Source organism: Lagopus leucura, unplaced genomic scaffold (genome assembly GCF_019238085.1).
Source record: "Lagopus leucura isolate 7727_CA_CO unplaced genomic scaffold, USGS_WTPT01 Super-Scaffold_100002, whole genome shotgun sequence".
NCBI lineage: Eukaryota > Metazoa > Chordata > Aves > Galliformes > Phasianidae > Lagopus > Lagopus leucura.
In genome coordinates, this window is record NW_024962263.1 from 88,875,786 (window position 1) to 88,894,333 (window position 18,548).

The following is an 18,548-nucleotide window of genomic DNA, read 5'->3' on the forward strand; positions in this document are numbered from 1 at the left end:
AATAAATACAACATAAAATGAAGGAGGTTCTGTAATGGAGTTAGGACATGGACCAAAGAAACTTGTAATGCAAATGTTCTACTGCACCGTTCACAATTCAAAGCTTTGGGAAGCCATCCAAACCTACACAGATACAAAATAATCCACGGAAATTACTGCTGCAAGGTGCCAGCACCAAGTAAGCACTTTGACTGGAAAATGAAACAGAAAACTCAAGGATGAAAAACATGGCAGAGCTTGTGCAGGAAAAGAAATGACTTAGAAGAGAAAAAAGTGACAACGAGAGGGGGAAAAAAGCCCACTTTAGAGAGCACTAAGAAGAAGCCATAGTGAAGGACCATAGTGGGTGGAGTGTCCCGAAGCGCACCAAGCTGATCCCAAGATGCAGCACACAAAGTCCAAGGGCTTATTTCTTATTTTCCAGAATCACTCCAGAAATTCACAGCTCTTCTTCTCCAGAATTTATATTCCCCTCAGTAAATAACCTGATTAAATCACATCTAACATGGGGGGAGGGGAAAAAATAAGCCCCTAACAAGTCAGCAACACACAATGATGAAAACTCAGGCTTTAAGTTTAAAGAAAATAGAAAAAAGCAGCCTGCTGTACCTTTCAAATCAAAACCTAATCTCACTATGTTGTAAGGAAGAAAATGAAAACACTGCAGCTGGAGCATAACTGAAAGGTTAAACCTAACACCGAACAATTTAGGCAATTACGTTCACGGGAGCAGAGGGAGGGTGCACAGAGTTGTGTCTAATGTGCCCACAGCAGGATGAGACCAGGAATCTGTATTCAAATTGAACAGTGTCTCCCACCTTGTGCTGCCTTAATCCAAGGATCAGATTTGTTATCTGTGTAATGTATGACAGTCTGGTCCCTAATGATTACACGCACGTAAAAATCAGAAGATATTCTTGCTATGTCATCTAAATATCATAAACAACTGTATCAATTAGATTTTATCAGGCACTGTGAATATTGCAGATGCTTCAGAATAAATATTGGTTCATTGCAAAACAAACCTCCAGCAGAGATGGATCATCCCACTTCAAACTGTTCTAAGGAAAATACATGCCTCTACGAGGCCATTATTTTGCAGGTAACATTTTGAAATCAATTTTCAAACACTCAGTTCCAAAAGTTGATATAGCTGCTCTCTGCAGATAAAATTAAGGGAAACTATAAAAGGCTAAAAAAAGAAGTATGGTCCAGATGGATTCCCGGCTGAATTCTATAAAATATTTACAGATCTTCTGTCACCAAAACTTACATTTCTCTTTGATGAGGTGGAAACCAAAGGCTCTCCACCTGTCCTTTTTATAAATTAAAAAAAAAAAAAAAAAAAAAAAAAAAAAAAAAACCCTCACAGAAGATATACTGTTATTAAATAAAAAGAAAAAAGGTACAGACTTTCATCTCATCTGTAGTTACTGCGAGTAATTCCAATTGATCAATGTTGATTCTACAATTCTGTAAAAAGAGATATTGTCCCTTCACTTAATTTAGCCCAGGTACTCCCTAAATTCTAAGTTCAAGAATTTGTTCATTAAAACAGTCTTAGCTCGGATAAGCACAGGCTGATATCACCATCGTTCATGTAACAAATTAACAGCCTAGTCCCATGACAGCGCTGTCTCTAGATACCAAAAGATACTTAATCACGTGCCATAAGGATAAAACATCCACTTTTTCATTCAAGATTAGCCTAAAAAAAAAAAGAAAAGTTCTCATCTTAATGCTGCTGAAAACTGATCTTCTGTTTGCTGGAATCCAGCTCACCCAAGAGGGAGGGAGTGGTTTATACCAGTAAACAGAGAAAAGATCTTCAACACATATTCTTTCCTCTACAATGCAAGAATTAATCCGGGATCTTTACCTGTTGGGTTTTCTCAGCTCTCTTATTAGAAGTAACTTCCTCCCTTAGTATTTCTACAGCCAAGATTAATGGGAAAACCAATCAACCAATCATCACTGCTGCTTCCCAAGCCATGGGCTGCTCTCCAACCTAACTGGGAGTTGAAACTAGATGATCTTTGAAGTCCCTTTGAATTCAATCCATTCTATGATTCTATTTCACACATTACCGTGAGATAAGAATTTATGACACTCTGGATGTTAGGGTGTCTTCCAGTTTTTAGTTCTAAGCTGACCTTGAACCCATTACTCACTGCAGCATTATGCTTTTTAGAAGCAAAAGAAGAGACTACATAATGAATTGGTCTCCAATGGATGTTGACTTGATGAGCGCTACAATTAATTCACATTAACACGCTGCCCTTCCTTTCACTTCACACTTTCAGAAATGTCTCTCTAAACCAATCTATGATTACCAGTCATACAGAAAAGCTTCAGAAAAATACTCCTCCACAAGCATATGGCAGAGCAAATTTGTCCAACGTTGCAGGCTTTTCATGGCATTTATCTTGAAGAAGGCAGTACACAGTGATAAAGACGTCTCTGCACGTTGGCTACAAAAGCACTGAGTTTTCTACTGTCCTATTATAGTGTGCAGCATCTTGTTAGGATAGCATCCTGATTACCATAGGACCTTCCAACAGATGGGGACTGTGACCAGTGATACAGGACCTTATCTGTAACATCCATCCTTAAAGTCGAGGCTATGCTTCCCAGGAGCTGCCCCACACCTCAGCCACATGCCATGGCAACCAAATTCCAGAGCATTTCTTCAAAACTATTACTTATTAAAATCAAGAAAAAATAAAAGAAAAAAGGAAAAACAGTAAATTTAGCTAAGCACTTCATAATGACATGATTCCCACAAACAAAAAGTATTAAAACAAATTCATGGTCTCACCGCAGCCATGCTACATGTGATGCTCCTCCATATAAAGCCAAGCAGAACATGGTGAACAGCATTTGGTGCACATGTTAGCTGACAAAATACAACTACAGCACCTGGTGAGATAATGTTAAGCACTGATGTATCCCTGCTATATGAGGATATCATCTCACAGCACACCAAAAACACTCAGACTTCCCAATTTAACAGTCTGACAGTGGCTCCTGGGCATGGTGAGCTGCAATAGCTCCTAAAATAACAACTTCAAGCAATGTAATTTCATTAGAGCAGGCTGACCCTTCCTGCCTCTGTTCATGTTCCTCTATGCTATCATTTTCAGTGATTCAGTTCACTATCTTGCAAACCTCCTTTCTCTTTCCATCTTCACAGCAGTCTACACGCTTACACACGACTTACATATACATAAATAAACCCTCAAGGCTTTTTTCTCCATACAGGTGCAAATGAGAATAGAAGAAGAACAAGAACAAATCTGAGCTACACTGGAGCATTTTGAAAGGGTGCACAAAGTCTTGCTTTGTGGGGTACTAAAAAAAATGGTAGAATTATTAAGAAAAAAGGTACAAGAATAAGGAAAAAGTTCTTAACAGTAAGTGAGCTCAGGCACTTGAACAGGTTGCCCAGAGATATGGTGGATGCCCCATTCCTGGAAACACTCAAGGTCAGGCTGGACAGGGCTCTGAGTAACGTGATCCAGCTGAAGGCGTTCCTGTTCACTGCAGGGAAGTTGAACCAGATGACCTTTAAAGATCCCTTCCAACTCTAACAACTCTGTGATCAACAGTGCCTGATGTATACAAGGAAAACTTCTAGCTCAACTTATTACTACAAAAGTTCTTTAATAGATCATATGCAGCTCACACAAACACCAAAACAAAAATGTCCCTTTTCCACTTGCGAGGTTAAAAGCCTTCCATACACTCTGCAAACAGCACAGCCTCAGAGAATGTGATTCTTTCCCTTCTCCCTGACTTTACTATTTTACAGAGCCTCACTCTCTGTCTCATCACTGCTGAAGCATCCAGCCGCTGCTCAGAAGAGGCATTAGTTAAAACAAAATGCTCGTGTATGCCCCGTCTCTCTGCCACTGAAGTCCACAGAGATAAATTAAACTTGAAGGACTCTCAGGATCTGTAAACTCGAGACTGTAAAACCCAAACTGTCTGAGAGCTGCATTTTCTGAAATGAGAACTTCTGTATAGCTTGCAGGCATCTCACTGTAACTTTTTGCCACTGCTGCAAGCAAGAGTTTGTCATTCGCTGAAAAATATTTCAGTTCTGCACAGAGATGAATCTAAATGCTATACATTTTAACATGGAAATTATTTTCAGTTTGTTCATATGTTAAATAACCCTTATAGTGACCCAAAAAGTCAAAAATCACTCACCTTTCAGCACTTCTTTAGAACACTGGGATTTCTCACTTGTCTCAATATATCTTAACTGCATCTCCATATGTCCCAATTGCATTACAGATTTCTTCATCTGTAGGACAGCTCCATAGTACATGCACAGACATATAGTAGACCCCCAAAAAAAGGAAATGCTCACCAGCCACTGCCTGAGATTCTCCTAAGAGAGTAAAACCAGTCTGCGATTTCAAGCTGTGATCTCCATAGAGCTTCCTCCTTTCTTAATTCTGCCAGACACCCCACCATCATAGTGCAGCCCAGGCTCTCATGCAGCCTCTTATGTCAGGTTGGATATTAGGAAGAATTTCTCCTCGGAAAGAGTGGTCAGGCATTAGAACAGGCTGCCCAAGGGGGAGGTAGAGCCATCATCCCTGGAGCTGCTCAAGAAACATGTAGATACAGCACCAAGGGACATGGTTTAGTACACAACATTGGTGGTAGGTGGATGGTTGGACTAGATGATCTTAGAGATCTTTTCCAACTCTAATGATTCTGTGACTCTACACTATTTTAGACAGTGGAAAAGCAGAAACCACATCTACCACGTCTCAGAAAAAATTGTAAAGCTTTTTCACTTAACGAAGTAAAAATCCAAAACATCTGCATAACTTTCGAGGCATGACATGATTAAGTCTAGACTTAGTCTAGACTAAGTTAGACCTATCCGGTCAATGTTAAAACAGGCATGAAAACTTCAATACAGTTCAAAGCAACCATTAACAGAAGAGGAAAGAGGAATTTCATAAAAAATGTACTAGGTCAGTGTCAAACTTTGGAAAGGACTGAGTGATTTCACACATCAGCTCCAGAAAACCGCAATCAAATGCTCAGTTTCTGTTTGCCTTCACTCTAGGTTACTTCTCCCATGAGGTAAGGTTTGATTCCCTATATAGACTGATACCATCATAACACGGCCTTTGCATATTCAGGACACTAAACTTCCACACTATAACCACTACAATAGGGATCAACTGAGCAAAGGAAGAAGCAGCAATCTGCAATGCACATGGCAGCATTTTCATGCTTACAAAAAAGCAACACGGAGCATGAAAAGGGAAGGGGAAGGAAAAGGGAAGGAAAAGGGAAGGAAAAGGGGCCAGCTCTTCAGTAATGAAAAAAGTTCTCTTTAGTCTGACATATGCCTGAAGTCTCCTGCTGCCAGGACTAAAACATCCTCAGAATTATTTAATATTAAGATGACAAGTTTCCTAACTCGAAAACCACTGCACAGCTCAAGGGAGTTTTGCTTTAAAACTCATCATGATATGGAGGAGTTGATCAAAGAACTAGAAATTAGAGGCTACTTGGGTAACCATGTCCTGTTCACTTTTGTTTAGAAGTTTCTGTTGTTTCTTTTTTAAATCAGAAATTTAGAATAGGATTATAAGCTCTTCCTCATTCTAAAAGGCCTGTTTCACACTGACATGTCAGTAAAAAAAGGAAGGAGGAGAGAAAAACCAGTTAAATGTGAATGAAGGTGGTGGAATCATCATTTTTAAGGTTTTCAAGAAAAGAGTAGATTGGCACTTAGGGAAATGGTTTAGTGGGCATGGTGAGGATGGGTTAACAGTTGGACTTGATGATTATAATAGTCTTGTCAGATGTTTCTGATTCTATTCTATTATTCCGAAAATATCAACAGTGTAGGAATTTTTCAGATATCCCTTCATAGATGTCCAGTTTTCAGCTGAGGAAGAAGGCAATCCATCATCTTACATGGGAAAAGTGGACCTTACAAAATAACGAAAATGCTCATATATAAATTGATGGGGGAAAAAAAAAAAAAAAACTGTTATGTTCACATTTTTTTTCTACATTAGGAAAATATTTGGAAAACACTCTTATACATAATGTCACTGACAGATGATGGAAACTGTTGTTCACCTCATCATTACTCAAAAAAGTTCAAAAGCAGCATCTTAGATGTGATTAAATCCAGCAAGCATTGGTAACATCCACACCTATGCAGCTGAAAAAGCCGGCTAAGCAGCGTTTTGGCTCATTAGTGTTGATTTGTGACACCATTTGGAAAAATCAAGGAAATTCCAGAAGAAAAGCTAACGCTGAACCAAAGCTAAAGGGTAAAACAGATAATGCGCTGCTCATTAGTGGCCTGCCAGCCAAGTAACAAGTCCAGAAAAAGAAAGGGAAAAAAAGAAAAAAGAAAGACAAAGAATAACAGCTGATTTTAGGCTCAGTTATTAAAGGAGAATATTATGCTTTCCTGAAGCAGCGTCCACCTTAACCCTTCTGGATTTCTGCCCTTTGGGGCAGAAATGAATTTCTGTTTCTATCAAGTTTCTTCAGCATTTCTTTAGTTCTCTTTGCAGAGCAGTAGGCTGACTGCAACTGTGATAAGCAGCTTTCCCCATTTCAGTCCTACCCACTCATTTTGCTTCTCTGCCTTTGCTTCAGCTCCTGCCTTTCCTTCATTACAGTTATCAAATGAACCACTTAATTTGGGAGCCTCCTTTGAAGCACCTTGTTGGGATGAAGCACACGTCGCACTGACTTTTTATTTGGTGCACCAAAACCACACACAAACACACCTGAAGTATTTTAGCAACAAATAAATACATGTTTTTAAAAGTTAATAAAACAATCCCTGAAGCAAGCAGCTGTCTTACAAGGCCCACTAACACTTCTCTTTTGATAAAGCACCTCCCATGAATGCCAGCATCTTGAAAATCCCAATCTCCACTTTCATCTATATTTTGAATGCCTGTAAAAATGAAAGCAAAGATTCCGCTTCTTCCCCTACCCAAAGCAATTTCTTCAAATTCCATTTTGTGGTGCTCTTTAAACCCAGCATCAGAGTTCAGCCCTCCAAGCCAGCAAGAGCAAAAGTCCTGCATCTCAAACATGTTCCAGCATGGAAAACCCAACAGAAAAAAAAAAAAAACATTTTTTGAAACAAATTATTTTGGAGGAAACTACCAGCACATCTATTTCGCTATATCACTGTTTTCTCCTGGGTACAGGTGGGATAGAGCTGATTCATATCAAACAGTTTCATTTTTTCCACCAGTGCAAACTAGGAATCACAGGTGGAAATATGAAAATACTAAAAAGCTCTGTAAAGTCTTCACTTGACCAAAAGAGTTAAGAGGTTAATTCAGACTAGGTTACTTAGGTGAAAGAAACCACCACCTGCCTCCTGATTCTCCCCAAAACCCAAACCACACAGCACACACATCACCTTCCAGCACAGCCTTCCTGCTTCACTTCCAACCAGAAAATTGCTCTTTGGAACTCATGGCAGCAAAGACAACTTGAATAAAAAAAACATGACATTCAGCACAAAACGATGATTTACACCACTTCATTACAGCAGCTCTGGGACCTAGAGAAGAGTCAGAGATGTTGTAACACGGGGTTTGAATTTCCAGTGGAGGTAAAAAGGAAAAGAAAGTAGAGGTCTGTCACTTTTCCTGTGGATCTGCCCATAAAGGATCAGAGGACCACTGTCCTCTAACAAAATTCCTCAAAATGCAGCCAAATGACAACATGTGATCCATGCAGAAACTATTACCACCTGAATCCAATTGTGCACACCTTGATGCATTCCACTAGCAGGGTTCTCCTCTTCTCAAATGCATCTCCAGTTTTGTTCCTGTCAAACCAGGTGCCTTTCACAGAATCACAGAATGGCCAGGGTTGGAAGGGACCTCAAGGATCGTGCATCTCCAATCCCCCTGCCACAGGCAGGGCCACCAACCTCCACATTTAATATTAGACCAGCCTGCCCAGAGCCCGATCCGACCTTGAACACCTCCAGGGATGGAGCATCCACAACACAGAATCACAGAATCACCAAGGTTGGAAAAGACCTACAAGATCATCCAGTCCAACCATCTACCAATCACCAACAGTTCTCACAAAACCATATGGCCATGTGGGCACACTGCTGGCTCATGTTCAGCCAAGCATTTATCAATACCACCAGGTCCATTTCCTCTACACAGTCTTCCAGCCACTCTGCCCCAAGTCCGTAGCATTGCCTGATGTTGTTGTGGTCAAAGTGCAAGACCCGGCATTTGGTCTTCTTGAACCTCATCCCATTGGCTTGAGCCCAGCTATCCAGCCTGTCCAGATTCTTCTATAGGGCATCACTACCTCCTGGAAGATTGACACTTCCAACCAACTTGGTGTCCAATGCAAACTTAGGAGGGTGCACTCAATGCCCTCATCCAGGTCATCAATAAAGATACTGAAGAGGACAGGTCCCAGCATCAACCCCTGGGAAACACCACTCGTGACTGGCCACCAGCTGTATTCAGCTCCATGCACTAACACTCTCTGGGCCCAGCCCGGCCCTCCAGCCAGTTCCTTACCCAGCCAAGAGTATACCTATCGAAGCCACCAGCTGCCAGCTAACCTTTCTGGGCAGCCTGTTCCAGTACCTCATCATTCTCTCTGTAAAGAATTTCCCTCTGACATCCAACCTAAATCTCCCCTCCCTCAACTTAAAACCATTTCCCCTTGTCCTGCTGTTATCTACCCTTTCAAAGAGTTGACACCCCTCACCCCACAGCCTTCTCTTCTCCAGACTGAACAAGCCTGTCCTCATGGGGGGAGGTGCTCCAGTCCCCTGATCATCTTTGTGGCCTTCCTCTGGACCCTCATCAACAGATCTCTGTCTTTCTTGTACTGGGGGCTCCAGACCTGTACACAGTACTCCAGGGGGCCTGACAAGAGCAGAGTAGAGAGGGACAATCACCTCTCCCTCCCTGCTGGCCACCCCTCTTTTGATGGAGCCCAGGATACCATTTGCTTTCCAAACTGCAAGAGCACACTGCTGGCTCATGTTAAGCCCACCAGGGATCCCTGGTGGATGAAAAGCTTAACATGATCCTTCAAGGATTCTTCAAGGAGGCCACTCATTATTGGCCTCCACCTGGACATAGAACCATTAATCACCACCTTTGCTGGCCCTTTCCCCGTGTTTGGGCAAAAACATCTCCTTTTCACCCTTTTCCCATCATCCTGCACCATCAGATGGCTGAGTCCCATCTCAGCTCTCACCACCAGATAGTTGGGACCCATCCCATCTCCCATCATCTTCCACTACCAAGTGGCTGGGTCTCATCTTGACATTCAGCATAACGATCACCCCGTAAAATCACAGAATCACAGAATCACCCGGGTTGGAAGGGACCCCAAGGATCATGTAGTTCCAACCCCCCTGCCTAGCAGGGCCACCAAACATACACATAAATGTGCACAATGTACACAAATGTGCCTCCACCATCAGAAATGAACCCTTTCACACAGAAACTGCTTTTTAAAACTACTTTTAAAAATGGCAAAACAGACCTACAGAAAAATGCACACATACAAAAAGCTATGTAAAGGCTGCTATATCAGAAAAAGCAAATTTTAGTCATCTATGTGTTGTGTTTACATATAGGTTATGATATGGACCTTAATACAATTGTTTGTAGTTGAGAAGCTATTAAAGAAATCCACAATTTCTTATTTTTAAGTTACAGCTATTTAACAGGTTATTTAAGTTTCATTCTAGCTATATGCAGCACAACTTCCTTTTGACCCATGAAATCAGTCCATGCAATTTCACACAAGAATTTCATCAACTTAATTTCAAAACAGACATCTTAGGCTTTTCTCTTCCATACCATTAAAAGGCTGTCTAATTTCCATTTATCATTGTTAACTTATTTGCATGAACACAAGACTAGACGACTCCAGAGATCCCTTCTGTGATTCTGTTAAGGTTATGTTCCAAATTATATGTCCATTCTCAACCTTGGAGTATGAAAAACTGATGCATTTACTGTCTCTCCATTCCAACATGCTTCCATTGCCTTCTTTCCCTGAACTCACCTTTCTGCATGATTTTATGCTAGATTATACATCCAGCATAAGGATCCCCACAATTACCTCACATGGGTTGCCATACATCTCCCCTACTAAACATGGTAGCTTGTGGTCCACAGCAACCAGTGAGAATTACTGACTACAAGAAAATAAGGAGCTTTTTTATTACTTTTACTGTTTTTTCAACTTACTAACATGCTTTAACTTTTCCATCCCCAGCAACCTTCAGATGGGAAAGAGAGTTAAGGGAAGATGCTAGTTAACAAAACTGACCCACAGCATTCAATATTTCGCGATTTGCAGCTTAAATTCCGCAAGTTCTGCCTTCTCTAACACGCAGTTCCTCCTGCTTACGTTTCATTGGCTTCACAGCTAGGTTAGTGCCAGTGATTTTGCCATCCCAAACAGGTGATTTGCCCTGGAACACCCCTTCTAGCAATTCCTTCCTAATTCCTCATCACACTTAGCATCAGTACAGCATGACAGAAGGATCTTTAAATTTTAAGCAGTATTTTTATCACAAATGAGACAACTGGAGGGAAAGGCATTCAAACATGAGCTACCTATTAAAGATTGTGCTCTCCAGCCAAGCAAAACAAACAGCAAACAACACGAGGTGCAACAAAGCATCCCTGCAAGATGCATCTTTACAATCACAATCATAGAACATTCCTAGCTGGAAGGGACCCACAAGGATGATCCAGCTCAACTGCTCTGCTTTACACTAATAAGTAACTGACAGTGCATGCGGTTGCTGTCACTTTTCTGGACTGGAAAGAACATGTAGCCTTCTGGACATTGCTCACATGCCACAGCAAAGTGGTAGAATATACTGCTGTATAAAGAAAAGTGTTTGTTACACATAATTATTTTCAAAAGCATGATAAATAGAGAGTTGGGTGGTAAACAGGAAACTTCCTACAGAATAATGAAAAGTGAACCATAAAGAGAATTTTGGAGACAGAAGCTTCTGGGATGATATCAAGATTATTAATGTCATTAAAAAGGTAAAGACTGGCTGGAGCTTGGCTTTACATACTCATCCAACTCCACTGAAGTCAAAAGGAACTACGCTGACACAAATAAAAAGTATTTAGATTGCTTTTATAGCAGTGGGGCTAGCACAGTCCATAATCATAGGATCATTAGGGTTGGAAACAATCTCTAAGACCTACTCCAATGGTCAACTCATCACCACCATGCCCACTAACCATGTCCCTCAGTGGAACATCTACGTATTTCTTGAACACTTCCAAGGATGACAACTCACCATCTTCCTGGGCAGCCTGTTCCAAAGCATTGCTGCTCTTACTGAGAAGAAATGTTTCTTAATATCCAACCTTAACCTCCCCTGGCATTTAAGGCCCCTTTACCTCTCAACCCACAATCTACCAGTGGAATCCAGTGCAATATTGGAGCTTGAACTTTTTCAGTTCTTCCTAGTTGGATACACTGCCACTCTAGAGACCTGGTTTCACAATTCTGATGCATTCTTCAGAAGAGTACTTTCACGGTAAACCTCTTTTCTTCCTTACGTTCCTGAAGTTTTTGAAAATCATTCTAAGCACGTTTCTGAGTCCCTTCAGGTATCTCTACTCAGATTACGCTTGAGGAATGTTTGGGGTGAATATATGCAGTTTGGATGAATTGCTGATTGTGTACAAAACAGCAGCATTCAGAAGTGTTTGACCAAGAATGACTGACAGCTCCCTGCTGTGCCAATATGCCAGAAAATTTGACAGTGCTCATCTGGGGCCAGAAGCAGTCTGTAGTCATTAGACTACTCCTACACATGCACATCCTTTGTCCACCTGCATTATGCTTTCCAGGGAGGGAAGGATATATGCAGGAGGGACACAGGAAAGAAAGGGGGGGAAGGGGAAGAAGGGGAGATTGGCAAAGAGGTAAGAAAACCAAGATGAAATTTCCCCAAGGACATTTATTGATTCTTTATGCTTCTCCCCACTGATTCAGAAACAGGCTGCCCAGAGACGTAGTGGATACCCCATGCCTGGAGACATTCATGGTCAGGTTGGATAAGGCTCTGAGTGCCTGATGTAGCTGTAGATGCCCCTGTACACTGCAGGGGAGTTGGACTAGATGACATTTAAGGGTCCCTTGCAGCCCAAAATATTCTATGTCTCTATGATTCTATACCGTATATGTCTCCATCAGTGCCTACTGAGCAGGTAATGCAACAAAGAACAGAAAAGGAGATTAAATAGAAAATCACTTTACAAAGCTACCACCAAGGAGTACTGAGTGTGCAAGGGTATTTTATGCAAAACGAGGGGTTTTTTTGTCGAAGTTCAAAAGCCAAGGCATTTCTAGGCAAACGCCTAAAAATGAGAAGTTTCACCATCTTTTAACATTCCTAAAAAAAATCAGACTGCTGTGGAAATGAAGCACTCAGCTAAACTGAGTATCTTGATCATTAGAAAGCCATTGATTTGAATCACAACACCCAACACAAGTTCGTGGAGCAGGTCCAGAGGAGGGCCACTAAGATGACCAGAAGGCTGGAGCACCTCTCTGAGGTTGAAGAAACTGGATTGTTTAGCTTGGAGAAGAGAAGGCTCCTGGGAGACCTCATTGTGGCCTTCCAATGTTTGAAGGGAGCATATATGAGATATACAGGAGGGGAAATGGCTTTTTACAAGGGTGGATAGTGATAGGACAGGGGGAAATGGTTTTAAACTGAGACAGGGGAGGTTTAGGTTAGATATTAGGAGGAAGTTTTTCACATAGAGGGTGGTGACACACTGGAACAGGTTGCCCAAGGAGGCTGTGGATGCCCCATCCTTGGAGGCATTCAAGGCCAGGTTGGATGTGGCTCTGGGCAGCCTGGTCTGGTGGTTGGTGACCCTACAGATAGCAAGGGGTTGAAACTAGATGATCATTGTGGCCCCTTTCAACCCAGGGCATCCTATGATTCTATAACCTTCCACATGTATCATAGTGTCAGGTTGGAAAGGACCTTAAATATCATAGCTCCAATTCTGCCATGGGCAGGGTCACCAATCACCAGATCAGACTGCCCAGGGCCCATCCAACCTGGTCTTCAGCAACTCCAGCGATGGAGCATCCACATCTTCCCTGGGCAACCTGCTCCTGAGCCAGTGTTTCTACCACACCACCCCTTTTACCAATCCATCTCTGCAAAAATCCAGGTTTTTAGCATACTCAACAAATACCTGATTTATAAGATTATCAATAAATTACTGTTCTTCAAGATTTTCAGCATTTCTATGTGTCGTTCTATAGATACCCAGAAATAAAGCACTGGAGTGGGAATACGCAGAAATGGGGATATAATCATCAAAGCCAAAATCTCCCCTGTTCAATTCCATAAGAACCTCCTCAAAACTTCACAGTGGAAGATTTGAATACCATATTTGTTAGTAAAGTAGCTGCATTTTGCAGTTCCTCTGCATATCAGCAATTCCCATGTTACCATCCAGGAGCTCCAAAATGTCAGGTATTTTATTAAAAACAACATCCAAAAGCATTTTTCTTAGCTCCTTCCTACCAAGAGGTGTTTCTTGATGAACGTTCAGACTGCTTCAGCGAGCAGAACCGGCTCGCTTCTCCCATAAACTACTGTATCCCTCTTACATTATTCATCCTCTGAATTGCTATTTCTCTGCATTAGCAAACAAGGAAAAAATATCTCAGGCCTCATTTTGATGTCTTTCAGTAAGGTGAAAATGCTGTCGATGGATTTCCTCCTGAAGCAAAAAGTTTGCTGGACCAACAGCGTGCTGTAATTAAGGTTAAAAACCTCAATTAAACAGAAAATCCAGCTTTTGGTATTTTCTTTCTTTTCCTGGCAGAATTGCTGTTTCTGTATGTGATGGGCAAATTACGGAATGCTGCCAGATAGAAAGTGCCATATAAATATAAAATGACAGGGGTTATTAAAGATTGTTCTGAGTTAAAATCCACACACTGCAGCAGCAAATTCAAAAAGGTGCTGGACCAGCAGGCGGAGAATTGGAGAAATGGAAAGGATGTAATTAAAGAGCCAATCCCACCTCGGCCTGGCTGCCACACTCATCTTTAGGGCATTTTTCATGGACTGAGACTTTCACCAGTTTTATGTTGACAGATGGAGGGGGCGTTGGGGGGAGAGAAGGGGAAAAATAAAAGTTTTGTCTAGGAACTTTTTCACGTTAATTAAAAAGCTGCTGATGAGACAGAAGCAACAAAACAAGTCACATCCTGAAACTGTGGCAGGTGCTGGAAAAGGCCAATATCTCTTGCTCGTGGTGAACTTTATGGGGCTTGTTCAAGTTCAAAGGAGCTGCGCTTCCTTGGCCTTATTTTGTTATTTAAGAAAGGGAAAGAGAGGGAAAGACAGGGGGAAAGAAAGATAAAAGGAAAAAAACCCACAACTAAGGAACAAATGACAGCAATTTAGCCACCAAAATTGAAGAAAGGCTACACTGCACTTCCCAGGCCTGACTTCCAGTCTGCTGGGCTGCACTGAGCAACCACCTGTGATTTATTCTGGCAGCAACTAGACCAGCAGCTGCATCTCCAAGATCGTGTGCACCACCTCGTGCAAAGCTGCACAGAAGAGCATGTTGCTGGCAGAGACCAACATGAATGCGAGTTATAATCAACTTAATCCAGAGGATAAATAAAATGTGTGCAAAAACTCCCCTCTATTTGGGTAACTTTGTGTTGACCATCATGCTTGGCTTCACATCTTGAACACCTGTACGTTAATGGGAATCTCAAGCTCCCAGCTCTTCCCACACCATCCACTGGCTGCTTTTACAAATTCCTGTTTCACACACCTGAAGGCATGTTGGTTGCAAGCAGATTTTCCATCCTCTCCCGAAATCTGGGTGAGAATGATGCAAAGAGCAATGGGATTTCCCTCCTGCCTCACTTTTTTTTTTTTTTTTTAAAGTATTTTTTATTCTCAGCTCCCTCTGCTGCAGAAGCTGCATATATTAAACACTGAAAAACACAAAACTGTTTGACTTGGAAGGGAACTTTAAAGGTCACCTGGCTCAACTCCCCTGCAATTGAACAGGAACACTTACAGTCAGATCAGGGTGCTCAGAGCCCCATCCAGCCTGACCCTGAATGTCTCCAGGGATGGGGCATCAGGAGCAATAGTTGCCTGTCCTGTAGAAGAATGGATGGACGTGGTGAGGTGTTTTTTCCTATAAATGTGAATTTAGCAAGATATGAAACTGGAAGGTCAGTGGTGCTACATCTGTGGCCGCTACCACAGGCTCCTACTGAAAAAGCCAGATTATGTAAAGCACCATTTACCTTCCTCTGAGTCAGAGCCATTGACTTTCTGCAAGAAAAGAGCCACATGGTCTTGTTTGCAGAGTAAAAAGAAGTGCCACAATGCAGACAGGAGCCTCACTGCCTTGAACTCCATCAGAGGAAGTGCCACAATGCTAGGTTACAGAGCACTGTAGCACCTTCAGAGAGGTGGATGGGAAAAAGAAATTCAATTCAGATTTCCACTGCAGAACACACAGGGCACACATGGAGAACGAAGGACAAAATCCTCAATCGTGTGCTGCAGTGTCACATCCAGACAGTCACTTTCCTGCCTACCACCACACTTTAAAAGGCACCTTTAAAGGTTATGGCTGAAAGAGCTCTCCAGCAGGTCTTCAGCAGACTTGGAGCAAGATAAAAATACGTGCACCAACAAGCTAACAACACGAGCAATGCAAGGACAATGCTACTGAGCAATCAATGCAGGTACCAACAGGAATTCCTTTCCTAGGAAACATTCCCGTTGTGCAATACTCTCCCAAACTCATTTACTAGCAGGACATTCATAACAGCACCCAGGTTCAGTAAACAGCAAGGCACATCCTAACACAAGGTCAACAGCAATCTAGAACTGCAATTCATATCTGTCCATCCAGGCTACACGAGTGTACAGCATTGTGTGCATTTTCAGGCAAAATGTTTCCATTTTCAGATATCTGCTACTGGCAGTGAACCGCTCGCAAAATAATCTATCATGATATGAGCTTGGAGAAATTTTTAGAGCAAGCAATTGAGGATAACCAAGTTCAAATCGAGTTTAAACAAAAATCCCGCTAATTCACGCTTGGGAACAAAGTAAACAACTCATAAATTATGAATTAATCAACTATACCCAGCCAACTACCCTCATTACATCTCTATATTTTAACCTGATAAGTAAAACTCTAAGGGTTAATACATAATTGCCTGGCATTGTGCTGGCGTTTAAATTACAGTGGCATGTAAGGTGGGCTAAGGGCAAGCTGCAAAGCAGGTATCAAGTGAACACATTACCATCTATTGTGGTGGCATAGAACATGGGGTGTCTCCAGGGAAAGAGCATCACCCAAGGGAGTAGGAAGACACACAGACATGTCAACAAGAGTATGAGATCAGTGCTTGTGTCTCCAGATGAACATTTTCAACTCCATCTCAACTTCATTTTAAGTGATTTCTCTTTTGAAATAGCTTACTCTAAAGCCCAGCTGAGACAGTCAGTTGTACCGTCACAAGCCAATGATTGTGGCCAGAGCTAGAGGAAACCCAACTGCACACTCTCCAGGAGAAAAGCCAATGGCCAGAAAAAGCCAAAAGTGAGCTAAAAAGCTATGTCCTGCACCAATCTTAGTGCCAGTTCTTTGCTTTTTGTGCTGGTGGTGGTATAGAGAGCACACGGATGGGAGCTAAGCGCATTTGTGACTTAGATGGAAGATTGGTGAAGTAATCCAGGTCAGCAGTAGTAATTAGCATCAGGAGAGACAGACGAGGAAAAAAATAAGCGTCAAAAATAAGATGACTGTGCACAATGAAAAGAGATTCAACGAGGGACGAAAAAGCTAGATGAAACTTCTGATGCAGTAGGATTTGAGAGGTTTTCAAGTAGAAATGGTGTTTTTAAAAGACCATCCTACAGTCCCAGGAAGGACATTACATCCCTTAAACCCAGCAGGAATTTAACATTTTGTCACACTGGGCTAATGAAGAAACCCTCCATCTACAGCGACTTTGTGGGGCAAAAAGGCAGTGATCCAGCAGAAAAATGCAAGAGCCCACTTTTTGACATGGGAATCATGGAGTGCAATGTACACAACCCACAGTGCTGGCAGGGCAAATATTTTCCCAAACATCAACTGGAAATGAGTAGATACGAGGCATCAATGGTCAAACCAAATATTTTGCTGTGCCCTTTTTGTAAAAGCCTCAGAGGAAAGCCTGCTGACTACAAGACATATTTCTAATCATGGCCATCACAAGGAACTGAACTGCCCATGGTATGCATCAGAAAGATCTGGACTTATAATAGGTGCGTGGGAGCTGTGATAACCTTCTCCAAGGTTGGAAGGGACTTCTGGAGATCCAAACTCAATATCCAGAACATAAAATCAGAATAACAAATTCTTTGTCCCCTAAGGAATGCACAAACTCTGCTTTGTCCTTTAGGCTGAAAAGCAAGTATTTCTGTTGATTGGCTGAGGCACTGAGTGTGTTTTCTTTTGGTGGTGGGATAACTACAACGACATTCCATGCAGGAGCTGTATTAGGACATTCCTTTTTCTTCTTCTAAGACGAAAAGCTATTTTGCAGAATAACCTCTCTTGCACACCATACAACACAAAATATTTAAATAAATTGGTCTATGGTTAGGAGAATAGAAGGTGAATATTTTAAACTGGTTTATATCTTCGCTTTCTTTGTTTTGTTCCACTGTTTGGAGTCAACCACCTCATTTAAGTGTCTGTTTTGGGATGAAATTAATCACTTTCTAAAACAGAGAGGGACTAAAAGACAGATGCACTTTAATCCTGTTTACTGCAGGTAACAGTTGGCTATTTCCCAGCAAACTGTTGTTCTTATTTTCAAGATTTTAATACCTACCTAAAAAGAGAGAAAAGGGACTGCAATGATGTGACAGTGGGGTAGGAGGTGAAAGATTTGAGAGCTGCAACTCCCAGGTGCAGCAGTGACAAAAAATGCCTACCTGTTACCAGTTTGATCTCTTCAGTACAAACCACCCCCTTCTGAAATAGCTAATCTTCCCCATAATCATTTGAACACATACAGACCCACAACTGCATTTTCAGTATATGAAAATTCAGGCATGCAATCGCACAGCTGCAGTGATTTGCAGATGTCAGCTCACAGCTGCAGCTTCCCACAACAGCAGTACTGACAAGTGCTTGGAGTACAAGGAATAGTTCTCCTGAAAGCCTTCAAAACAAACAAAATACCCCACAACAATAACAGAAGAAACTATCTGGCCATAGAAACCAGCAGAAACCTTGCTGTGCCCAGCAAACATATTGCTCATCTCTTGCTGCTGCTTCAACAGTCCACCTTTAATCTCCAGCTTGGTTCCATGCTACCATGGACAGATCCAGCAGTCATGCACAGTTTTATTTTTATGTTCCTTATGTAAGTATTCCTCCTCCATTCATTCCTTCCAGGAATAACCTACTACCAATACC

At 41.8% G+C, this 18,548-nt stretch overlaps 1 protein-coding gene across 6 annotated transcripts in view; it reads right to left on the minus strand.

Moving 5' to 3' along the window:
* The window catches only part of TSNARE1 (t-SNARE domain containing 1), a 461,696-nt gene that overhangs the window by 373,835 nt on the left and 69,313 nt on the right, over positions 1–18,548 (minus strand). The window contains exon 1 of one of the 6 annotated variants that reach the window (XM_042870290.1): positions 2,819–2,838. The exons of the other annotated variants lie outside the window; for them this stretch is intronic. The gene's annotated coding sequence lies outside the window, so the exon portion shown is untranslated. Of the gene's footprint in view, positions 1–2,818; positions 2,839–18,548 lie in introns of those variants that run through there. 6 annotated transcript variants of the gene reach the window in all.